Source organism: Lissotriton helveticus, chromosome 8, assembly GCF_964261635.1.
Source record: "Lissotriton helveticus chromosome 8, aLisHel1.1, whole genome shotgun sequence".
NCBI lineage: Eukaryota > Metazoa > Chordata > Amphibia > Caudata > Salamandridae > Lissotriton > Lissotriton helveticus.
Genome location: NC_136069.1, coordinates 1013948535 through 1013974853, shown reverse-complemented (window position 1 = coordinate 1013974853; position 26319 = coordinate 1013948535). Strand labels below are relative to the sequence as shown.

Below are 26319 nucleotides of genomic sequence, written 5' to 3'. Positions count from 1 at the left end.
CTTTCCGGCTCCTTCAGGAAGGATCCTGGTTACACAGCTCCACTTATTTCTGATTTTAGTCAGAAATACGCTTCACTTTTTTGGCATTTCTTTACTTACTTCGACGTCTTTCATCTCTTGAAGTAAGGTTCTTTTTTTTTGGACAATTTTTTGGGCATTGTTTTCACTCAAAATGCCTTCACTTTTTGACCCCTGCCCTTCTTGTGGTAAAATGAAGTCCAGGTCAGACTCTCATGAAGTCTGTATCCTTTGTTTGCCTAAGGACCATGACCCTAAGGCTTGTCATCATTGTCAGACCCTGTCCAAAAGGAGTTTAAATGACAGAGAAAGAATTTGTCTATATGGGCTGGCAGAAAACTCTTCAAGAGGCATGTCGCCAGTGAAGAAGGGTTCCAAGAGGTCTAGATCTCCATCTAGAAGCAAGATCCCTCAGCGTCGGGCTCAGCGCTGAAAAAACTACCACCAGTAGGTCATTTGTCCATGAAAAGGCCATCGACAGTGGGCTCGCTGTCGAGAAGACATCGACATTCAGGTATATCGTCAACGTCGAAGACTCGTGATCCTCCGCCATCGTCAACTCGGCGACGATCGGCATCGAGGAGTATCAGCCCTCCGCTGTCGTCAACCCAGCGACGATCGGCGTCGAGGAGTGGAAGTCCCCCGCCGTCGTCAGCACGACGTTCGGCGTCGAGGGCAGGCTCCCCTCCGTCGCCATCAGTCCATCGGCGGTCGACGTCGAGGGGCAGGAGTCCTCCGCCGTCGTCAACCCGGCGACGATCGGCATCGAGGATGGGAACCCCTCCGCCCTCGTCTCGACGACGATCGGCGTCGAGGATGGGAACTCCTCCGCCGTCGTGAAACCGATCGGGGTCAAGGATCGACACCCCTCCTCCGTCGTCTCGACATCGATCAGCGTCGAGGAAGAAGAGCCCTCCGCCGTCGTCAACAATACGGCGTTCGGCGTCGAGGCGCAGAGCTCCTTCATCTGGATCTGCACGGCGACGTTTGCCGTCAAGTCGACGTTCGACGTCGAGACAATGTCCAGGCGTCGTCTGCAAGGGATCCGACGTCGAGGAGTAGAGAAGCGCCGAGACCGGTTCCAACATCAGACCGGGGATCGACGTCGAGGAGGAGGTCCGGTTCGACGTCGAGAGGCGCACGCCCGACGTCAAGGCCCACCTCAGTGAGGTCTAGATAAGGATCCGTGGTTCTGGTGACGGAGTCCGCGTCACGCCATTCTTCCTCTCATTCCTCCAGACATCCTTCCACGAGATCAGCCTCTCCAGAAGGGCGTTCCAGCAGGCCTGCTCATAAGTCTCCACACAGGGAGGCTTCCCCTGCCGCGCACTTGTGTCCAAGATGGCTCCTCCCCCTGCATCACTGGGACAAGGATACGGGGGCGACGCAGCGGATGCAGGAGTATGCCAGTCCCGTCACCTTTACAAAGGTTGGTGCAGGAGGTTGGCAGATCGCGTTCCCCGAGACGTGAGGAACACACAGGCAGGTATCGGGAACAAAGACATAGTTCCCATCGCAGAAGGAGAAGGACACCATCGTGGTCTTCTTCCTCCACCCGATCATCGAAGAGGGATTATTCCCCTACCCTATCGGACAGCCCTGTATCGAGGGTATCTCCGAAAGACGACATCAACACCTACCATGATGTGCTTCAGAGAGAGGCTCAGAAGCTGAAGATAGAAATGTCTGTCCCTCAGGTGGCAACAACGGTGATCTTTGAGACTCTGCATCAGAGGGCAGCGTCTCGTCCATTACTCCCCTTGGTTCCTGGGCTTCTGGAACACGTGATGAACATCTTCCTGACACCAGCTACGATCAAGGCCGCACCAGCTCGAATTCAGAAAAAATACAAGCCGACTACCTCAGACCCTGTCTTCTTGAAGACGGATCCGCCTGCAGACTCGGTGATCATTGCGGCAGCGAGGAAGACTCATGCTGCGGGTGCATCTTCATCGGTTCCACCTGATAAGGAAAGTAGGTCCCAGGACTCTTGGGCGCAGCTTCATCATTAAAGGTCTCCAGTGCAGCAGCTTTATTAGGTCACTATGATAGGGCCTTGTGGGCCTCCTTGACCGCTTCCAAAAAAAGCTGCCAAAAGAGGATCAGAAGGACTTTGAGGAGATCATCACCGAGGGATCACTTGTTGCCAACCAAGTGATCAGTACGGCAACGGACGGCGCTACTCTATCGGCGCATTCATATGCCCATGGGGTTTGTGCCAGGAGATCGTCATGGTTGAGGCTGACCGCACTCAAGCCAGATGCACAGCAGAGAATGCTAAATCTCCCGTTTTCCGGCTCCTCTCTATTTGGCACCCATACAGATGAGGAAATGGGCAGGATGAAGGCAGAGCTCGACACCCTCAAAGCTGGGGGCATGGAAAAAAAGGAGTACAAACGTCGATACAAGTTCAACCAGCACATGGGATAGCAGCAGAGGGTTCAAACCCCTCAATGGTCCCAAGGAAAAAACCAAGGCAAGTCGCAGTACCAGGGCCGTTAATCCAGCAGAGGTAGAGGTGGTCACCAGCAATAGTCTTCTACCACGGCCAGATCGGCAGGTAAGCAATGAGCAGGAGCTTCCTCTGGCACCGTTGCCCACTCCAGTGGGAGGAAGTGCTTCACATCATCTGGCAGAGTGGTGCAGCATCAAAAAAAATCGTTGGGTGCTCAATATACTGCTCAGTGGATACGCACTACGAGATCTCGTCCTCGCCAACTAAAGTTGCTCTGGCAGGAGGTGGCAACCCTTCTGCGAAAAAAGGCCATAGAAGAGGTTCCTTCCGCGCAGCGAGGGAAGAGAGTCTACTCCGTGTATTTTCTTGTGCCCAAAAGAGACCAGGAGCACAAGTTCCTACCTCTCCTGGACCTCCGACTGCTGAACAGACTCATCGTGAAGGAGAAGTTTTGCATGTTGGCCCTTCATCAAATATGTCCACATCTGCAAGCAGGAGATTGGATGTGTTCGGTGTACCTCCAAGATGCGTACTTCCATACACCCATTGCTCCACGTCATCGCAAGTATCTGCGGTTTGTGGTCAGAGACAAACTCTATCAATACAAGGTCTTGCCCTTCAGGCTGAAGTCTGCCCCACGAGTCTTAACCAAGTGCATGGCAGTGGTGGCGGCCGCCCTACACAGAAAAGGTCTATTCGTCTACCCTTACTTAGACGATTGGCTCCTCAAAGGGCCAGCTCCTCAACAAGTAAGGAGCGATTTCCAAGTCTGTCTATGGCAACTACACAAACTGGGTCTTCATGTCAACATGGAGAAGTCTGTACAACAGCCCACCCAGACGATCCACTATCTGGGATTGACTCTGGATACAAACAAAGGAATAGTGTTTCCTTCGGAGGAGAGACTTTCCTCAATGCAGCAGAATTGCAGGGCTCTGCTTCAGACCGATCGCCCAGCAGTCCGACAAGTGGCATCTCTGCTGGGGTCGATGGCCTCCTGCATATTTCTCATCCCCAACGCAATGCTGAGAATGCGTCCGTTGGGAGCTTGGCGGGCATCCGAGATGGCCGCGTGAGCACAGCGCTCCCCGGACCCCCGCCACTCCCGGCATGATATCCTGAACGTATCCTGACTTTTTACAAGGATTTGTGTAGAGGAAGCTGAGCTGATTGCCCTGGAACTTTTGGAATTTGATTTGGACCCGGGGTGCCGGAGTTACGGTGATTCGAACTTTCGGGCTCCGCCCTCGAGGTGCGCCCGGGACTGGGTGAGGCTCTGTGGCCGTCTTGAAGTTGAACAACAGCGGCAGGGGGATTCGACTTGTGGGTCCCCCTCTTAGGTTTCGGTTTCGTTTCTGCCTCAGACTGGTACATCTGGCAGGGGAGCCTGGCCTGGGCTAGATCCGGGGCACGAGACGGTGGTCGGGCCTTCGGCTGGTATATTCTCCTATCTGCTGGCCCTATACTAGTGGTACCCTAGTGGCGGCTCTTTGATCCCGAAGTCCTACTTTCCTGTGGCCATTTCATCGAGCCTGGTGAATCTCCTGGTGACGCAGTTCTAACATGGCGGGCAGAGGGGACCGAGAGACTCGGAAGACCAAGACGCCCCTCCGTGGGGGCCCGGTCCAGTCTAACGTTATGGACCGCTACACCCATTCGAAGGGGTCCCCCGGAGCCGCCCTGCCCGGATCAAGTACTGCTGACCACATTGTGGACGCGACAACTGAGCCGTCCATGCAGGACATCATGGGCGCCATTTCTGCCATGAAGGAGACGATAGGCCAACAATATGAGACTTTGGCCCACAAAATCGACACCGTGGCCATTGATGTGAACTTGATTCGAGCCGACCTGTCGAAAACCAATGAGAAGGTGAAGTCATTGGATCTCAAGTCATCCAGCCTCACGGCAGACGTCTCGGAGATACAGACGGAGATTGGCAACCTCCGTAGGGTGAACGATTTCATGACCCGGCGCTTGGAGGACTTTGAGAACAGGGCACGTCGCTGTAATGTGCGTGTGGTCGGAGTTCCGGAGAATCCAGAACCTCACTCTGTTGATCTCCTTGTTGAGGACTTGATCCAGAACTACCTCTCTCCGTCTGGTCTGAGTAAATTCTTCGCGGTGGAGCGTGCCCATCGTGTTCCGGGGGGCCAGGGTAAGCCAGGTGCCCCGCCGAGGCCTATTGTTGCGAAACTCTTCCATTATAGGGATCGGGACGCTATCCTGCAAGCATCACGTGTGAAGGGCCCGGTGGCCTTTGAGAACGCCACGGTGAACTTTTATCCGGACTTTTCTCAACAGGTCCAGAAGCAGCGTATGGGCTTCCGTGGTGTCAAGAAACGTCTCCGAGACATGGGGTTACGCTACGCTATGCTTTTTCCGACCAGGCTGCGCGTCGAGTACAATGACCGAACCTTCTTCTTTGATCGGCCTGATTCTGTGAATGACTGGCTGGACTCTCTGCCTGACCGACCTCCTGCGACTGAGTCCGACGCCCACCCGGGTGGCGCTGAGGGTGGTGTGGAGAGCTGAACAATTTGTCTACGCCTGGGCCCTCGTATAGAGTAACTTTTCGGGGATTCTATGTCTCATTACCTCTACTGTTTATGTGTTCTCCTTTTTATCTGTCTTGCTTGGGGTGGCGGGTGGGCCGGAGCCTTTCCTCCTCCGGGGTCTTTTTGTAGAATGGGGGTTCTTGGGCGACAGGCACACTGCATGTTGGGGTGGCTTTTTAGCATTTTGCAGGGGTGCAGGGTGGGGGTGTTTTCTTGATTGTTGGGGGGTGGGTGGTTGGGATGTTCGATGTTTGTGTGTTCTGTTCTCAAGGCGATTCTATCTTGCTTCTGATGTTTTTTATGTCATGCTCATGGCAGAGGGGTTTCGGCGTTGCTGTGTGGGATGGGGGGTAGCGGGTTGAGGTTTGTTTCGTGGAATGTTAATGGTCTGGGAGATCGCATTAAGCGGAGTGTGGTGTTAAAATGCCTACGCCGTCTATCTCCAGATATTGTTTTTTTACAGGAGACTCATTTGGTGGGCAATACTTGCCGTGCGATGAATAGGTGGGGATATCGCCTTGCCGCACATTCGGGGTTTACCACGGGTTCCATGGGGGTGGGTATCCTTGTTCGGGCTTCCCTCCCCCTGGCTATTGATGATGTGATCCTTGATGATCGGGGGCGCTATGCTGTCCTTGTGGGTCGTTATGAGGGTCGTACCCTCTCCTTGTTTACTGTTTATGTGCCCCCCGGCCTACAGACTTCTACCTTTTCCGATTTGGGCCGTGTATTGTTGAACCTCCCTGATAGTACTCTCTTTATTGCAGGTGACTTTAATTCTGTGATCTCCGGTCTACATGATCGTTACCCCCGAGGGATACCCCTTCGGCTCATCAGTGGCTGGGCGGGTTTTTGGACACGTTTGGCTTGGTGGATTGCTGGAGGCTACTGCATCCTACCCTGCTTCAATACACCTTCCATTCGGGGGCCCATGGGAGTCTGTCTAGACTGGATTATTTCCTGATACCCGCGGCGCAAACGCCAGCGGTGCGTGAAATCAGACACCTTCCCCGGGGCATCTCCGATCATTCTCCGCTCTGGCTTTGTTTTGAGATTGGGGTGGAAGCGGCGGGCCGAGTGGCTCCTATTAACCCCTGGTACCTTACCTCCCCTGAGACCCGCAACCTTTTGACTAAGTCTTTGGATGCCTATTTTTTAGACAACGAGGGGTCCGTTTCCTCTGCGGTTTCCCTGTGGGAGGCCTTTAAGACAGTGATTCGTGGGCAGGCCCTTTCCCTTATTGCTGAATCCAAGAAGGCTAGGAATCGGGAGGTGGTGGACCTTGAGAGAGAGATTGCGGAGAGGGAGGCCGACTTAGAATCGGATGTCACCTCGGATAAACTCCACGCCCTGGGTCTGAAACAATTTGCATATAAGTCCTTGGTCACGGATGCGGCTAAACTGATGTTCCGGGAACAGCAGGGTCGTCTGTACGATGTGGGGGATAAAGCGGGTAAATTGTTGGCGTGGTTGGATAAGAAAGAGAGGGCGAATCGTGTGGTGCCTGTGATTCAGTCGTCGAATGGTGTTGCAGTGACGGACCCGGTTGGAATCGTTGAATGTTTTGCGGAGTATTTTCGTGTGGTTTATACCCCTGTGTCTGGACGGGATGTGGCGGACTCTCGCCTTTTGTTGAGCGATATAGCTTTGCCCAGTGTTTCCGATTTAGACCGTGTCTCGTTGGAGTCCCCTTTTACTATGGATGAGATAGCGACTGCCATTCGCTCGCTCCGTTCGGGCAAGGCCTTAGGCCCGAATGGGTTACCGATTGAGCTGTACAAGCTACGCCCTGACAGGGTAGCGCCCTATCTTCGTGCTATGTTTTTGGAGTCCCGGGAACGGGGTATTCTCCCATATGACCAGCGTCTGGCTACGATAGTCGTAATTCCCAAAGACGGGAAACCGCGGGACCTTTGTTCGTCTTATAGGCCCATTTCCCTGTTAAATGTTGAGCCTAAGGTCCTGGCTAAGCTCCTGGCGACCCGCTTACTGACGGTCATTAGTGGCTTGGTTCATCCGGATCAATCCGGATTTATCCCACATCGTAACACGGCTCTTAACCTACGTCGTCTCCACGGTGCTGTTGCGAGGGCGGGGCTTCTGACGGAACCGGCCATTTTGGCCTCGTTAGACGCCTCGATGGCCTTTGACACTGTAGAGTGGCCCTATCTTTGGGCAGCTCTCGAAAAATTTGGTTTTGGACCTGAGTTTATTGGTTGGGTGAAGTTGTTGTACGTTGAACCCTTAGCGCAAGTAGTGGTGAACGGTAGAGTTTCTGCCCCCTTCTGCCTTGGTAGGGGGACCCGTCAGGGTTGCCCCTTGTCTCCGTTGCTTTTCGCGCTTGCCTTGGAACCGTTAGCTGCGTGGCTTCGATGGGAGCCTTCACTCAAAGGGATCCGTTGGTCACCGGACTTTGAGGACCGTGTCTCTCTTTACGCGGACGACATTCTTCTATATCTTACCTCCCCGCGTAAATCTTTAAACGTCTTATTTGATGTTCTTACTTCGTTCGGTGCTAACTCGGGCCTTGTTATTAATTGGGCTAAGTCCTGTGTGTATGTTCTTTCGGGTACTTTGCCCCCTTTACCGGACAGATTTCCTATCCAGGTAGTCCAGTCTGGCTTCAAGTATTTGGGGATTTTTATTACCCTGGACCCCTCACTCCGGTTTGAGCGTAATCTCCTCCCTCCACTTCTTAGACTGCGACTGGATGTGGCCCGTTGGCGTAAGCTGCCCCTATCTCCTCTGGGTAGAGCAGCTCTTTTTAAAATGATGTCCTTGCCGCGGTTCCTCTACGCACTTCAAAATTCTTATGACGACATTCCCGCTACCTATTTCCGAGAGATCGAGAGTCTGCAAAGACAACTGATTTGGGACGGGCGTCCACGTATAGCCCTTGCGAAACTTACTATCCCTTGGTACGACGGGGGCATGGCGCTCCCCGACATCAAGAGATATTACTGGGCTGCCCAGCTATCTGCCGTTAACCACGCGATGTATTCGCCGGGTCGCGATCCGGCCTTTGAGATGGATAGGTTCCAGCTGCCGGGAGGGGACTTTAATAGAGCGCTTTATTCTAGAGCGGCCGGGCGCCATCTTACGGGCCCGTCCAGGACCGCAGTCAACGTGTGGCGCGCCGCGAATGTGAGTTTGGGATGGGAGAATCGACTGACGCTGGCGACTCCGCTTTATGCTTCTGAACGTTTGGGGTGTCTCTGGTCTACTAAGGGCTTTGAACGCTGGGATATGATTGGGATTTGTAAGGTGGGTGATGTTTGTGTGAATGGTAGCGTGAAGTCGTTCCAGGCCCTTAAGGCAGAATACGACTTGAGTGATAGAGAGTTTTTCCGGTATCTGCAGGTCCGGCATGCCCTGTCCTCGGTTCTGACTCCTGATGTGGCCCTGCCTGAGTCCTCCCCCCTTGAGGATCGTATACTGGATGGACACCTGCCCGACAGCACTATCTCCCTTATTTACAAAAAATTGATTCATATTCGCGCTGATTTGTTGGTCCGACTCAGAGAGATGTGGGTCGGGGACGGATTGGAATTAGATGACGAGGATTGGCAGTCGGCACTCTCCTCTCCGAAGGAAGTCGCCATTCCCGCCCGTCTTCGTTTGGTGCAACTTAAGATCCTCCACCGGGTGTATGTGACTGGTCCGCGTCTGGTTGTAATGGGTTTTTCCCCGGATGGCTTATGTAAGCGTGGGTGTGGGATGAGCGCCACCTTTATGCATATACTTTGGGAATGCCCTGTGGTGGCAGCCTACTGGGTTGATGTACTTGCGCTAATGACTGTTGTGACTGGTGTTGCCCTGCGGCCTGAGGCCCGACGTTGCCTGCTGAATGTGTGGGAACCCTCCGATTACTCTGTGGCCCAGACTAGATGGGCGACCTTGGGTTACATGGTCGCGAAGCGTGACATTGCGCAACTTTGGGGCGCATCCCGACCTCCAGACGTTTCGGTGTGGGAGGATAACATAGACTGGTCCATGTTCCGAGAGAAGACCGTCTATGTAGCTAGGGGCAGACCCAGGGCGTGGACGAAAATTTGGGGTCAATGGAATGCACACCGTGGTGAAATTTGTACCCCTCCCTTGGTTGACACCTCCGATAATACCCTGTCTCCCTAGGCTGACGTTCCCGAAAATTTTTCATTCTGTTTTAGGATTTTCCTGTCCTCCCTGCTCCCCCCTCCCCCGGCCTTGCCGAGTCTCATTGATCTACCTTTGTTTTCCTGATTAGTGGCCATCCCCTCTGACGTCTGGGCTGACTTGATTGCTGCATTCGCCTTGTTTGATGTTCGTTATTTTAATGTTTAATATAGAAAATTGTTCTGTCCTGTCCTATGTCTGGAGCAATATTTACTCTACGATTTCGTTCTGGCCACGGAAATGTTTGTTTACCTAATGTGTCGTGCTTTGCGAATTAGCGGCCAGCCCGTGTGGTTGTAGGCCCATCTTTGTACTTTTATCTGATTGCTCAATAAAAGTTTTTAACCAAAAAAAAAAAAAAAGAGAATGCGTCCGTTGCAACAAGATCTAGAAGACAAGTGGGATCAAGCAACGGGTCGCTGGGAGGATCGGATCATGATCTCCCAAGCAGCGAAATCCTCCATCAAGTGGTAGACTCGGCCGCAGAATCTGTTGGTGGGAGTCCCTTTCTATCAACCAGTTCCAGTGCAATCGTTGATAACGGATGCATCCGGGGTGCCTTCAAATGCAGGGCTGGTGGTCCATGAAAGAACAGTCCTACCACATAAACATGTTGGAGCTACGAGCAGTCCATCTTGCTCTGAAAGCTTTTTTGCCCTCGATCACGTCCAACTCGGTCCTGATCCAAACAGACAACACAACCACCATGTATTATCTAAACAAACAGGGTGGTACGCGCTCTCGAACTCTCTCCCTGGAGGCTCAGGCGATCTGGCACCGGCTTCTGGCTCGGCACCTCTCCATAGTGGCAGTGCACCTTCCGGGAGAGCAGAATGTCAAAGCAGACACACTCAGTCGGCACTTCGAAGATCAGCCAGACTGGGTTCTGCATGACGAGGTGGTGGCAGACGTTTTCCAACAGTGGGGTCGTCCATCAATGGATTTATTTGCAGACGACAAAAACAAAAAATGCCACGCCTTCACATCCAGATTCCACCGTCCAGGGACAAGAGGGAAAGCGCTTTTGATGGATTGGTCAGAGACATTTGCCTACGCCTTTCCTCCTCTGCCTCTGATCCCAAAGGTGGTGTCCAAGCTCATCAGATCCAACATGACGATGATTCTGATAGCTCCAGACTGGCCACGGCATTGGTGGTACCCGGACCTTCTTAAGTTATCGGTAGTCCCCCACTGGAGGCTACTGTACAGAACGGACCTACTGACCAAGATGGACGGGAGGATTCTCTATCCCAGCCTTCCCTCCCTGAACTTGGCAGCATGGCTCCTGAGGTCCTACAATACGGACACTTGAATCTGCCGCAGGACTGCATGCATATCATGAAAGAGGCTAAGCGACCCTCCACAAGAGCGTCATACCCTTTAAAATGGAAGAGGTTCTACCTATGGTGTGTTGAAAATCATTTTAACCCTACGAAGGGGCAGGAAGACATCATTCTTCTTTACCTTCTATATTTAGCAAAATCGGGTTTGAAATGTGCCTCAATCAGGGTTCATTTGTCAGCCATTACAGCATACAGAATGTCACCCAGCCAACCTTCCTTTTTCCAAATGCAGGTGGTTAAGGATTTCTTACAGGGGTTGAAGAAAGTGTATCCCCCGGTTCGAAACCCTTCTCCTCCTTGGGAGTTGAATCTGGTGCTGTCCAGATTAATGGGTCCTCCTTTTGAGTCCATTCACAAAGCCTCTTTACAACACCTGACGTGGAAGGCCGCTTTTCTGGTAACGATAACATCAGCGCGCAGAGTAAGCGAGATCCAAGCGCTGTGTGCAAAAGGACCGTATACTGTGTTTCACCACAACAGGGTAGTGTTAAGGGCTCACCCTGCTTTTTTGCCAAAGGTTATATCTGATTTCCATATCAATCAGTCAATCTCCCTACTGTCCGTTTTCCCTAACCCCGCGACTCCTCTGAGAGGTTGCTACATTCCTTGGACCTCAAAAGAGTTCTTAAATTCTATCTGGAGGGTACCAAGGGCATAAGGAAATTGGATAAATTGTTTCTGAATTATGCTGCCATGAGAACAGGTTTCCCAGCCTCCAAAAGATCCATTTCAAGGTGGATAGTGTCCTGTATAAAATTGGCTTACCAGTTGGCTCATAAACCCTTGTTGTTGTCTCCTAAAGCACACTGCACTAGGGGAAATGCTTGCATGATGTTCCAATGTCAGAAATTTGCAAGGCTACAACCTGGAGATCGGTCCACACTTTCACAAGGCATTATTGTCTAGAATCCGATTCCAGGGCTGATTCTCCAGTGTGCCAGGCCTCCTTGAAGAATTTATTCGGATAGTAATCTATCTATCCAGGCTTGGTTATCTGAGCTGATTGGTTAATTTACCGTAATGTTTCCTCTGCCCGCAGGTGGATGAGGTGAGGCTCGCTATTCTATTCCAGTGCTTATGACTATTGATGAGGATCCCCTGGAAGAGAAGGATTAGTTACTTACCTGTAATCCTAGTTCTCTTCCAGGGGTATCCTCATCAAGGTCATAAGGAACCCTCCCACCTCCCCAGGCAAAGGAACATTGTGTTTTTTAATGAGGTAATGTCAACTCTTTATGTCATGGCTTTTTGAGTCACTGCAAATAACAACTGACCTAACTGTCACCCCTGAGGCATGATGGGAAGCTGGGGGTCATGACTGCCTTAAAGGCACGGTGCCAGTTTATCTCTATGTTGCTATGAGTTAGCGTTTCAGTCTTTTTAGACTGTGTTTCTGCAATGCAGCCTTGGAGCTGCATATCCTTTCAGTCCTATGTGAGAGTTTTCTTCTGACTGCTAAGCATTAAAACAGATTCAAAACATGTGTTGCTGTTGTTTTTTCCCTGTTTCTAATGTATGTTTTTAAGGAAGAGATCAAGGATTACAGGTAAGTAACTAATCCTTCACCTCCGCCTCACCTTGTTTAAAAACTTTCAGTTTCAAGAACGATACTGCTGCCCCTTGACATCTCTGAAAGCGATCAAGCATCTAGGAATCATAGTTTTAAAAGGAAAAAGCTGGCCACCTCACCAGATATCCTTTCACTATAGGATTATTGCTATATAAATCTTGTCATAAAAGTTCACCATGAACATCATTAGTCTGGGGAGCCAGCAAACATACGCCTCAGCCTGTGGAAGCATTGTCTGTAAAAGGTGTAATGGACAATTAGATAAGATTTACGACAACACAGCCCATTCCAAAATGGATGCCTGCATGTACACACTTTCTTAAGTCTCCCTCATACCCTGTCTAGACAAATTCCCTTTGAAGGCTTTGTTTCTGCACTCGTGCACTACGTTCAACTCGCTGTTGCACTGGTGTTCATGGTGTAGTTACTGCACTCTATGCATGCCATCCACTGCACTGGGATTTCACAGCAATATGTTGCGAGTGTATTTTTAGACCGTTTGCCTGGCTCAGTTTAAAGATCAGCTGTTCTGTTGGTTTCAGTCTTTGTTGCTTTCTTTATTATTTGCCAGGTATTTATCATCAGTCAGTAGATGGATGTGAATAGTTTTTTTCCCTTTCATTTATTGTGCTTGGGTTATGCTTTTTATGTTACCTTAAATTCATAATTTGCCAACTAGGGTTAACCTCCAGTTTCACGTTTGTGGGAATTGTATTTTTTACCTAAACATGTTGTGTTTATTATGATACTTGCGGCCAACCTAATTCCTAACCCATGATGAATTCTGGCACAGATGCAGACACAAGTAATTTGTGGTTACTTGCTGTCAGTGTACAGTCCACATTCATGGCTAAGTGATTAGATGCATTCCTTTTATGCACAGGGGACTATGCAACGGCATACAGTTTGGAAATACAGGCACTTGGTGAAAACATTCCATTCCGGCACAGAAACCATTTGTTTTAGGGAAGAGAACAAAGGGATTCACAGTCCATCTCCCCAAGTGTCCTCCTGCACCCTGTGCTTTGCTTTGCCTCTGATACCTCCTCCGCCAGGTGAAGAAAATGAGCACGTTTTTTTCACTACATACCATAACGAAGAATTTTGATCCAGTTTCCAATGGGTTTTGTGACAGAATTTGTCACTACTTGTTCATGAAGGACATTTCTTGGTGACAAGCACACGTTTAAGGTCAAGTTTTAAACACACTCAAAAGGAGAAAATCCAAGGTAGCGTTGTCATATGGTAATTGTGGAGCATCTTTAACAACACTAATTTTACCTAAGAACAAATCAATATAAAAATCTGCGGCGAAGCTGTTTTACAATGTGTTTTCAGAGTCATGATCATCCTGCTAGAAAAGTTAAAATTAACTGAGTGGAAGTCAAAATGACATTGGGTTCCTGGTAAAGAATCACCATAATTTCTAAAGAATAGTTTAAATTGAAGTTTATAAAAACTGAATATGACACTTTACTCCGCATGCATTTACAACACGTGCCATTACCCTGCATATTTTACTCTGCAAACTCTTTTACAACACTGGGTTTTAGAACGCAATCAATTACAACGCATTGTACATTACAACGCAATTTACTGTACTAATGCCACCGGGGCGTTGTAATGGGGAATGCGTTTTAATGGTTTGCTGTGTAAAGCCCTGCATTGTAAAAGTTTTTACAGAATAAAAAATGCAGGGTAATGGCATGCGTTGTAACACAGTCGTTGTAAAGAATGTTTACCATGAAAATTATGAGCTTGAAAAAAATGGATATCCGCCCAGGTGGTTACGGGGGACAAAACATCAACATATTTCTTTTCTTTTTATTATATTCAAATTTAAAGACAGAATGACCATGGGAAAAGTTTGTGTCCATAAAAGGAGATTGTATATCTGTATGGTCACATCAGAAAGAGCTGGGGGTCATACTTGATCTGAATTCTCGGCCTCAAGTGCTCCTGAGAGGTAGTGCAGGTCTACACCGAAAATCTACTAATTTGTATGAATTTTGAGAGAACTTTCCTGAGGGCTTTTAAAAAAAAGTTAGGATAACTGAAAAAGTACATACATATAATTCGTCCTTAAGAAAGGAGCAAAGCCTGTAACCTCTAAACTCAGAAAGTTCCCCAGTGGGGGTACATGATGCAGTACAGAAGGAACTGGACATATTGGTAGTGCTGTGAAGGTATTATCATTCCTATTGCAGTTTCAGAATTTTTGCCTCCTATAGTGGTGGCAAAGAGTTTCTCAGTTGAAATTAGGCTGTGAATTGATCTCCGTGCTCTTAATAAAGAAGTTATTTTTTATCAATTTCCTTTGCGAACTATCAGTGAATTATTAGCTGAATTGCACAGAGCCCAGTACTTCCGCAAACTCTTGACCTGGCTTCAGCTTACCATCAGATTAGTCTACATGATAATTCTTAGGACTTTACTTCTTTCATTATTCCAATGGGCTCATTTCAATCTGTACATTTGCCTTTTGGACTTGTCTGCAGCCTCTATCTTTCAGGGCGCCATGACTCTAATTTCAGTGTCATTACGCTCTGAAAAAAGGATTAAAAGGATTGATCTTTGATAAGGATGATGTTCTGATGTATGGCAACCCATAGTCCGATCCTAGTAATGCCGTAATCAAGGTTCTAGAGAAATTAAGGAACATGGTTTAACATTTCGAGAAGAAAAGTGTGATATTGGGTTTGATAAAATTGCATTTCCAGGACATACAGTAAATTCTGAAAGTATTAAACTTAAAAAGTGATTTTGCTGAGGTGATTCAACAAATGAAGGTTCCACAAAACCAAGATGAACTTCCTTCTTTCTTAGGCATGGTAGAACTTTATGGAAAATGTGTTACTTGCTGGGCAGAAAAAACCCAAGCCATGTGTACTCTTCTGTCAATTTCGAGTAGAATCAAGAAGACCTTGTTTGAAGTGTTTTGCGCCTGGGAGAAGATTTGCACTCGCAACTGATGCCAGCGCTAAAGATCTGGGAGCTGTTCTAGTTATGCTAGTGGTTTGAATGGAACAAGCCATATCTTTTAGAGATTTTCTTTAGGGTTTGGCACTTGCTGTTTGCATCGACTACAAGCAACTCTGAGACATTTTCGAAAGGAAGGGTCTTGATTCTGTTTCAGAGAGAAGATGTGTGAGTGGGGTCAAGAGTACACCTTCAATGTACGGTACCTCCCTCGTATAGAGCGTTTAGCAGCTGATTGTCGCAATTAGTGGAACCTATTGTCACTAAGAGTGATGACTTGCAGGAGTGGTGTGAGAAGAAAAGATGTGCGTCATAACTGAGGGTACAATTTTGGAAAATGATTGGCGAACTGAACTTAGCTACAACTAAGTTCTCAAAGATGTTATTAAGGCTTTGAGAGAAGGTTGGAATTCGAAATCCAGCATGACGTATTCAGCCAAGTCATTTTGGCTTGTCAAGAATGAATTATCAGAAAAGGGAGATTTACCTTTCAGAGGGCCGAGATTGGTTGTTCCGAAGGTGTTGTGGAACCGCGTGATTCTTCTAGCTTGTCCCTATCTACTCACCTGGGTGGTTCCTTGGGGTCCCTGTAATCCTATGTCCTCTCGACATTGTCCTGACTCAAATCATGTTTTTTTTACCACTTTTGGTATATGGTTTGGTCCCCCCCTGGGGCCCGCCGTGTATTAGTGGCATTTACTGTGATTTCTTTGCTAAAGTATTGTGTGCTTTGTGACTAGCTCCATGTAGGAGATACTGTAACATACTAGATGGTGTTATAGAATAAATACATATTTTTATAACTACTGTGTGGTTCTCTTTTCATTTAATCTATACTTTAAGATTGCATTCTGGTAGAACAAGCTGCTTTACACTCCTTCAAGTCTAAGCCTGAAGGCTGCTCTCCCCAGTTACCACTTAGATAGCTTTCTAAGGTTGTCTGAAACCTCCTAAATCACCATAAGGGTTGTCTGTCCTGGTGCAAGGTGCCCGTTTAATTAGTGGACATCATATACCAGGCTGTTGGATAAGTCAAGGGTCTAGCACACCCTTTCTCCAACCTAAGAGAGGTTAGCTCCTACTACACTTAGTATGTCTACTAAAGGAGATGCCAGTGGCTCTCTGCTTTCTAGATAAAGTGAACTTTCGATCCTTGAACTGAAAGCACTGTGTGCCTCTAGGAAGCTGAAGACAGGGAGGAGTGCCAACACTCAACGCCTGGTAGAGGTGTTAAGTTAGATGACTTAAGGAAAACCCCTGGGCCAGATGAACAAGACAGAGTGGGTGGTACAGGGAATTAGGATAGGTCAGGAGGGGACCTAGAATCGAACCCTGACCAGGGGAACCTGATGGCTCCCACCTGGACAACTCAGACCTTCCAGAAGATAATGCAGAAGCCCCGAGGGTCCCCTCTTCATCCCTCCAGGAAGAGTGCAGAGTTTACCAAGGAGATCTAGATCTCCCTCTGCAGAGTCTAATTACTCAGGACAGTCTGTAGGGACCTCTGTATCTAGCAAGAGGGACCACTCTTTTGATAAGGAGTACCAACTTCTTGAGCTTGAGAAAGCTAGGCTTAAACTCAGGGAAGATCAGTTAGTCCTTGACAAGGAGTCCCTAGAAGTCCAGAGAGCTAGAAACAAATTGGGACTAGAGTCCTATGGTGGCAGGAACAGTGCCCTTGGAGTTAAGGAACATTCCTTTGATAATAGGAACCTGAGCAAGATTGTCCCGCCCTATCATGTTGGGAATGACATCCATAAATGGATAAATGCTTTAGAAAGGGTCTGTAAAGTTCAGAGGGTCCCTCAAGAGCAGGGGGCAGCTATCTTGTGTCTCGCCTTTGCTGACCAAGGTAGAGATAAGCTCCTCACTGTTAGAGAAGAGGATGCTGACAATTACTCAGTTTTGAAGAGTGCTCTCATTGATGGGTTTGGCTTAACCACTGAACAGTACAGGATTAAGTTCAGAGACACCCAGAAGACACAGAATCACGATTTGGTAGACTTTGTGGATAGTGCTATCAAGGCTCTGGAAGGTTGGTTGCCTGGCAGCAAAGTGCATGACTACTTAGGATTGTACAATTTGGTTATGAGGGAGCAGATCCTTAATAGTTGTCAAACCCTGCTTTTGCACCAGTACCTGGTGGACTCCGATCTGACTTTTCCCCAAGAATTGGGAAAGGAGGCAGATAAATGGGTACGAACCAGGGTTAAGCAAAATAACCAAGGTGGTGGTGACCAGAATAAACATACTTCTAAAACCCAAGAGAAAGTGGGGAGAAGTCCTCTGAAGTTCCCCAAAAGTCCTCCGGGGGTGGGTTTAAACTCCTGCTTCCCCTGGAAAGAAACCTTTTTGCTTTGTTTGTAAAAAGCAAGGACACAAGAAATATGATTCCGATTGCCCCAAGGCCAGCAATAAGGAAAATATACATCCTACTACTACAGCACCCCCTAGTGCTACTGGCAGTACTCCCCCAGGTAGTAGTAGTAGCACACCAAAACATTTAGTGTGATGCTCATGGGGTACTAAGGTGGCTACTGTCCTAGCCAGATCCCCCACACAGGCCACCTTAGTATGGGATGGTGGCATGGGGTTTGCCACTTTTACTGAAAGTCCCAATACTTTTGGCAAGTACAAACAGGACCATCTGATCAATGGTCAGCCATAGCCTATAGGGATACAGGGGCTAGTGTCACAATGGTGAGAGGAAATCTAGTGTCCTAACTTTATATTTTACCTGAGTACAAGTACCAGGTGACCAACACTGATGGTGTTAGGACAGATCATCCCATGGCCATAGTCAATCTCAGCTGTGGAGGGGTGACTGGTCCCAAAAGAGTTGCAGTGTCCCCAAACTTGCCTGTAAAGTGCCTCTTGGGCAATGATCTGAAAACTTCAGTTTGGGATGAAGTGGAACTGAAGGCACATCTAGGGATGCTAGGCCTCCCTGAGATAGTTGGTGTGGCCCTTAGGGCCCATTCCAACCCCAGCAGTGGAGCCTGAAAGAATCACCCACTCTGCTCCATCAGAGAGCAAAGGGGAGGAAGAACATTATTTTTCCCCCAGTCTATAGGTAAGGGTCAGCCTCCAGGGAACTGATCCTACCCCTTGTGAAGGAACTGCCCCAGAGGTGGTCAGGCCTGTCATGGCAGAGCCACTGAGAGCAGGGGGACCTTCCAAGGTGGTACCCAGTCTGAAGCAGGTATCCTGCCCCTCTCTACCCAACCTCAGTCCGCCTAGGGCTGCAGAGGTCGGGATGCCAGTGGACCCTTAAGGATCCACTACCAGGAGGAATCCCCTCATCCACAGATGAGGGACCCCCCGCCTAGTAGTACTAGACAGGTAGATAATCCTCAGTAATCTGATATAAGTTTACTATATCTAAGGGTCACTGCACTTAAAAGCTATAAGTCACCCCAATAGCAGGCCTTTACAATACTGAGCGCAGTGTGCTTGGTTCTATGTGCGAGGATGCCCCTGCATGAGCAGGACACCCCTGCTGCCTTCGGAGTCCATTCTCCAGGGTTGTCAGTGACCCTTAGATATAGTAAACCTATATCTTTAGTAATTGGTGCATGCACCAACTTACAGAGGCTGCAATGGCAGGCCTGTAGTTCCATTTTGCATGGCCTCTCATGGGTGGCATAATACATGTTGCGGCCCATGTGAGACTTCTGGGGTACTGAAGCCCTGGGTTCATGGGTACCATATACTAGGGACTTACAAGGATACCCCAGTATCCAATTTGGAGTGTACCTACGTACCTAACATAACAGTTTAGGGAGAATGCAGATAGACTGGGGTCCTTAATTGCAGGATCCCAGTCAGACTAGTCAAAAAACAGCTTAGCACCAGGCAAAAAGTGGGAGTACACATGCAGAAGGATCATTCCTTCCTACAATCACTGTGAATCTTTATACGGAAGCTGTCCTCTTCATCCTTATTTTGTGTACTCTGGAAAGCCCAATTCTACACTGGCCATTACTTCCTGTTTGACTTTCCTTAATATTGATTCCCCCAGAATTTTACTCTGACAGAAGTCATTGAAGCCATTAGTTCCAAGCAGTCAGGCCTAACTTAGAGGCAATGTTAAAGTATCTGTGTATCTGAAAGAAACAGGTTAGTATTAGATTCCTTACCTTAGAATATCCCCAGGCGTCAGTCTGGATCCGGAAACTTTTGCGTAGCATTACCCCTGCGCGTCGGTAGGCGTCGTCTGCAGGCGTCCCCTGTGGCTCCGCGTCGTCGGCGTCGTGCGCCGTGATGACGTCGCTGGAGTATATAGACGCCGCCTCCGCGCGCTGACGTCAGTTCTTCTTTTTTCCGCGCCAGTTAGCGCAGATCCGAAGAGCAGTACTCCGGTCTTTTGACCAAGTGTTTGTTAACTTTAAATCTTTCTACGGTGCCGGTAGGATGCCTGGGTTTAAGAGTTGCGACGAGTGCGACCGCCTGATGTCGGTCACCGACCACCATCGACTCTGCCTCCGGTGTCTGGGCGCGGACCACGACGTGGAGTCCTGCGTCGACTGTCGGGCCTTGACTGGTAAAGCTAGGCGGGAGCGGTCCCGCAAGCTTCTCGAGCTCCGAGTGTCGGCCCCGCGTCGAGAGCGGTCCCGGTCCGGTCGGAGGTCGAGGGAGCGGTCGAGGGAACGATCGCGGAGCCGCCATGAGCGCTCCGGGAGTCGCCACCATTCCTCCGGTTCGTCAGGTCAGCATCACAAGAAGTCGGGGCGTCGTCATCGCACCCCCGACTCCCGCGTGATGCGGCCGGGGGCTCGGGTGGCCCCACCCCCGCGGCCCCGCGTGGGTCGCCGGCGCCGTCTACCCCATACCCGTCGGTCCCTGGGGAAGGCGCGTCGCGCGAGGAGATTGAGGAGTTCCTCATGGCTATGAGGGCGAGGTCTCCTCCGGCGGGGCCTACGGCGCCTGCGGGCCCGTCGGTCCCGTCTGGGGGCCCGAGCGGTTCGGGTGCTCCTGCCTCGACGCCGCCGGTGGCTCCGGCCCCGGCGCCGCTGGGCCCCTCAGGTTCGTCGCCGGCTGGTCTACCGGCCTCTCCGGCGTCGGTTCCTTTGGGCCAACCCGTGGTACCGCCTCCGCGCGGCGCAGTGACTCCGCCGTCGGTTCCGGCCGGCGTCGGGTCCCCGGCGCCGCGCGGCGCCACCCCCATTCCCTCTCTGACTCCTGACGCGGAGTCGGACCGGCGTCGGCCGACGCCGGATCCGGCGCCGATGGGGCCCATTGACCCCGAAGTCTATATCGTCGACCCAGACTACGGCGATGAGGACGAGTATGGAGAGGGTTGGGAGGGGTCTGAGGACCCTTTATCCCGTGCCTGCCAGTATGATGTGGACTGGGTAGGTGACTTGGGTGATGCCAGTGGTCTGGACGAGTCGCCCAACACTGGATTTGTCTCGCCGACCCCTGTGGCGTCTAAGGCGGGGGCTGCCTATTCGGTGGTCCTGCTGAGGGCTGCCAAGACCTTGGGCCTTGAGCTCCCTGTCGCTAAGGTCAAACCAAACATTCTGACCGAAGTGTTTAAACCGCAGTCATGCCCTCAGGAGCCTCTGCTGCCGTTTAATGAGGCCCTGACGGATGTCCTTTTGGGCACCTGGTCTAGGCCCGCTTCCGGTGCACCGGTTGACCGGAACGTTGCCAGGCGTCACCGTCCGTGCTCGGACGACCCGGCCTTCCTCTCCACCCATCCCTCCCCGGAGAGTCTGGTGATCCAGGCCTCCACTTCGCAGTCCGCATTTCCATCGGCCCCGCCCGATCGGGAATCAAAGCGGTATGACCAATTTGGGAAAAAGGTCTTTTCCTCTTTGAGCGCTGGACTGCGGTCTTGTAATACCGCATGCCTCTTGGGCCGCTACACCCACTCCCTGTGGGATACGGTCGCGGAGTGTTTGCCGCAATGCCCGCAGGAAGTGCGGGACAAGCTCAACCAGGCCTTGGTTGAGGGCCGGGATGCGGCGAGGTACTCGATCCGGTGTGGTCTTGACACGACCGACTCGCTGGGACGGGCTATGTCCACGACAGTGGCGATTCGGCGCCATGCTTGGCTGAGATCTGCCAACTTCTCACCGGACGTCCAGAATGCCCTCATGGACATGCCATTTGATGGCAGTCGCCTGTTTGGTGACAAGGCGGACCACGCGCTGGAGCGCTTCAAGGACTCCAGGGTCACGGCCAAGTCCTTGGGTCTTTCGACCCAGCGCCAGCAGACGGGTTCGTTTTGCCCCTTTCGTGGCCAAGGAAGGGGCGGTCCCACACGTGCTGCCAGCCACGCGCCGCAGAACGCTCCCCAGCGCGGTGGCGGCCGTGGATTCCGCCGTGGTGGCGGTAGAGGGCAGCGGCGAGGTCAGTCCACACCTCCCCCCGCTGCAGCCTCCAAGTCTTCCTAGTCCGAGCTTTCGGGCTCACGTGACGCCAGTGGGTGGCAGGGTTCGCCATCACCACTCCCGCTGGCGATTACTTCGGACAGGTGGGTGCTGCAGCTCGTCCGAAGGGGCTACTCCCTCCCCTTCGAGTCCACTCCTCCAGCCATGCCACCGCAGAACCACCGTGTGTCGGGGGACCACTTGACACTTCTGCAGGAGGAAGTTACGGCCCTCTTGGCCAAGGGGGCCATCGAGCGCGTTCCTGGGCCAGAAGTAGGGTGTGGTTGCTACTCCCACTACTTTCTGGTGCCCAAGAAGGACAAAGGAGGCCTGCGTCCTATCTTGGACCTACGGAACGTCAACGGCTTCCTCCGGAAGGAGAAGTTCAAGATGTTGACTTTGGCTCAGGTCTTGGCTGCTCTAGACCCACAAGACTGGATGGTAGCGTTGGACTTGCAGGATGCGTATTTTCACATCCCCGTCCTGCCGGCCCACCGGCGTTACCTGCGGTTCACGGTAGGCCACGAGCACTTTCAGTTTATCGTGCTCCCATTCGGCCTTACCAGCGCCCCACGGGTGTTCACGAAAGTGATGGCGGTGGTCGCAGCTCATCTGCGCCGGTTAGGGGTCTCAGTCTTCCCCTACCTCGACGACTGGTTGTTGAAGGCGGGCTCGCCCCTAACAGTCGTCCACCACCTTCAGATGACGGCAGACCTCCTGCACGAGCTGGGGTTTTCCATCAATGTGCCGAAATCACACCTGTGTCCCTCTCAAAAGCTCCTTTTCATCGGAGCGGTTCTCGACTCGGCGCAGTTTCGGGTTTATCCTCCGGAACGGCGGGTCCGGGATATTCAGGCTCTGATTCCCATCTTTCAGCCGTTATCCCGGTTTTCGGTCAGGTTGACGCTGCGGCTTCTGGGGCTGATGGCCTCCTGCATCCTACTGGTGCATCACGCCAGATGGCGGATGCGGGCTCTGCAGTGGGACCTGAAGTTTCAGTGGGCCCAGCATCAGGGCAACCTATCCGACCAAGTCCTGATCTCGGAGGGCACTGCGAGACAGTTGCAGTGGTGGCTTACGGACCGCGACTGGGTCAGAGGCAGATCCCTCTCCCTTCCCCAGCCGGAGCACGTAGTTGTGACGGATGCGTCCCTCCAGGGCTGGGGTGGCCACTTGGGAGAGGCGGAGATCAGAGGCATCTGGTCTCCGGCGGAGTCCCGGCTCCATATCAACATGTTGGAGCTGCGGGCGATTCGCCTAGCACTGAAGGCATTCCTCCCCTTTGTCAACGGGAGTGTAGTGCAGGTGTTCACGGACAACACCACCGCCATGTGGTACTGCAACAAACAGGGCGGTGTGGGGTCGTGGACCCTTTGCCAGGAGGCTCTGCGTCTCTGGCAATGGCTGGAACGTCAGGGCGTGACTCTGACGGTTCAACACCTGGCAGGTTCTCTGAACGCCAGAGCGGACGAACTCAGCCGTCGGTGCTCGGTGGATCACGAATGGCGTCTGAACTCGGACGTGGGGAGAGGCCTCTTTCAGCAATGGGGAGAGCCTTGGTTAGATCTATTCGCCACAGAAGAGAACGCGCAATGTCATCAGTTCTGCGCGTTGGAGTTTCCAAGACGGCACTCGCTCGGCGACGCCTTTCGGCGCGAGTGGAGTTGCGGTCTGTTGTACGCCTTTCCGCCTATACCACTTCTGCCCAGAGTGCTGAAGAAGATCAGGCGCGACCGGGCCCAAGTTATCCTTGTGGCTCCGGACTGGGCTCGAAGATACTGGTATCCCGAGCTACTCAGCATGACAGTCGGTCCCTCGATCCGCCTGCCCCTTCAGGAGGACCTTCTGTCGCAGCAGCAGGGGACGGTCCTCCACCCGAACCTGTCCAGTCTCCACCTCCATGCTTGGAAATTGAGCGGCGACAGTTGAGGCCATTTGACTTGCCTCCTGAAGTCTGTGATGTAATTCTGGCAGCCAGGCGTCCCTCCACAAAGTCGGTATACGCCTGCCGGTGGAACAGATTTGTGGCATGGTGCACAGCAAAGGCTGTGGATCCCCTTTCTGCCCCTCTGTCTGAGGTTCTCCTCTTCCTTCTTTCCCTTGCCCAGCAGGGCTCTGCTCTGGGCACTATCAAGGGCTATCTTTCTGCCCTTTCCGCCTTCTTGAGGCTACCTGATCAGCCGTCTTTATTCAAGTCCCCTATTGTGTTAAGATTCTTAAAGGGCATCACGCACATGTATCCACCTGCTCCGTTCGTGATGCCTCAGTGGGACTTGAACCTGGTTCTGACATTCCTGATGTGTGCTCCCTTTGAGCCCCTTCATTCCTGTCCTCTCCGTCTTCTCACTTTAAAGACGGCCTTCCTGGTTGCCATCACCTCTGCCAGGAGAGTGAGTGAGCTCCAGGCTCTTTCTGTTAAACCTCCTTTCTTGTCTGTTCATCCTGACAAGGTGGTTCTTCGGACTAGACCTTCTTTCCTGCCCAAGGTAGTCTCTGCTTTTCACATTGGGCAGTCCATCACCTTGCCCTCCTTCTTCCCGCCTCCGCATCCCTCAAAGGATGAAGAGCGGCTCCATCGTCTGGACCCAAAACGTGCGCTTTCATTTTACATGGATCGCACACGCCAGTTCCGGGTGGATGATCAACTGTTTGTTGGCTACGTGGGTGAGAAGAAGGGAAGGGCGGTACAGAAACGAACCATCTCTCGGTGGGTCGTCCTGTGCATCAAAGCATGCTACTCTTTGGCTCGGAAGGAGCCTCCTGTTGGGCTGAGGGCCCATTCCACTCGGGCTACGGCGGCTTCTACTGCCCTGGGCCGGGGAGTCCCCTTGCAGGACATTTGCCAGGCGGCTACGTGGGCCTCGCTGCACACCTTTGCGAGGCACTACTGCCTGGACAGTCAAGTCCGGAGGGACGGCTTCTTTGGCCGTTCGGTCCTCCAGGACTTTCTGGTGTAGGTTGTATTGGTTCGCAGACCCACCTCCGGGGTTGGTATTGCTGGGGTATCTATTCTAAGGTAAGGAATCTAATACTAACCTGTTTCTTTCAGATGAACAAGTTACTTACCTTCGGTAACGATATATCTGTAAGAAACAGTAGTTAGTATTAGATTCCTTACCGCCCCGCCCATCCTCCCCGTTCTGCGAACTGAAACCTAGGGTTAAGGACATCCCTTTCAGGGCCCTAGTTTCAAATGGCACCAGTGTTGGTTCTCACATGGCTCTGCGTGTTCTGGCGCGGAAAAGCTGTGTGCAAAGAACTGACGTCAGCGCGCGGAGGCGGCGTCTATATACTCCAGCGACGTCATCACGGCGCACGACGCCGACGACGCGGAGCCGCAGGGGACGCCTGCAGACGACGCCTACCGACGCGCAGGGGTACTGCTACGCAAAAGTTTCCGGATCCAGACTGACGCCTGGGGATATTCTAAGGTAAGGAATCTAATACTAACTACTGTTTCTTACAGATATATCGTTACCGAAGGTAAGTAACTTGTTCAACACTTCCAACAGAGAAAAATCCACACAAAAACATTCCGCACCAGGTTAGAAAAATAGCTCTTATTTTAATAGATAAAACAACAAAATCCAATTAGTAGAACTTGAGATTAAAGGGTTTATAGTAAAAGATAGCGCCCTGAAGCAAAAAGCACAATTTGGGATTCTGGTCATACTGGACCTGGACAAAGTCAAAAGTTCTGGCTGACTGCGATGGAGCATGGGCTGGCTACAGGGACCCGGGAAGGCCTGCTGAACAAAAGTACCTTAATCCTCAATGTGGAGTGCTTGTGTGGATCCGCGTCGATGATGCGCAGCACAGCAGAGGTAATGCGTTTAATTCTGAAATACGATGAGGCTGTGGGGTGAGTCTTTATGCAGCAAGAATCCTGTCGACAGGGCTTGCAATGCGAAGGCCGGTGTTGAGTATGTGAGGTGCAGCGAAGATGATGCGTTGGTTTCAATAAGAATTGATGCGGAGGAGCTGCGTGGTAATCGAGGCTGCCTTCGACGAGCAATGGGAGGAGCTTGCTCCAGGAAAACCATTTTGCAGTGTCAGTTCCAAGGGTGTTGCGTCAGTCCCAGATGCAGGAATGCCCCTGCAATGTGAGTCTTTTGCTGCGGGTCCAGTCTATGCAAGAACAGTAGTGTGTCGGTTCTCCTTGAAGATGCGCCGCTCCCCCAAAGAGATGCATCGGTTCTACTTTGGTATGTGTTGCTTAGCAGAGCATGTGTTGTTTCCACTGGAGAAGCACCTTAGGCTCACTTTCAAGGGTCCAGGACTGGGCTGGCACCACTTGGCAGGGTAAACTCACAGATGGCAGAGTCTTAAGTGCAGAAGTAGGGGTGTTGGAAATATTTAATGTCCCTGAAACTTCAGATCAGGAGGCCAGACAGCTAACCCTTGGAGCCATCCCTGGGTTCAAGCGAAGCAGGTCCAGTCACCTCACCCAAGCAAGAGGACAGCAGGCAGAAGGTCAGCACAGCAAGGCAGGCGTACAGCAAAACAGAAGGTATGTAGCCCTTTGTGTTGGGACAGGACACAGCCTATTTAGATGTAAGTAAGGCAGGGTAAAGCTCCTCCCTCTCATCCTGCCAGGATGGCCCATCAAATATTACTGTACTGTACTGTCTGGCAGTCTAGGAAGAATGTGCAAAGACCGACTATCACCCACCCTAGACATGTGATCAGAGACGGGCAGCAGGTTCCAAATGGCTAAAGTAAGGAAATTCCTACTTTCTAAAAGTAGCATTTTCAGAATTACAATTTAAAATCCAACTTCACTATAAGTTTGTATTTAAGTTGTGATTTCAGTGATGCCAAACTCGAAACGTCCATCTCTTCACAATTGGGAATTACACTTATA

The 26319-nt window shown here is 51.1% G+C and overlaps 1 protein-coding gene across 1 annotated transcript in view; it reads left to right on the top strand.

Moving 5' to 3' along the window:
- The window catches only part of MBTPS2 (membrane bound transcription factor peptidase, site 2), a 387799-nt gene that overhangs the window by 138009 nt on the left and 223471 nt on the right, over window positions 1-26319 (top strand). The gene's annotated exons all lie outside the window — the stretch shown is intronic.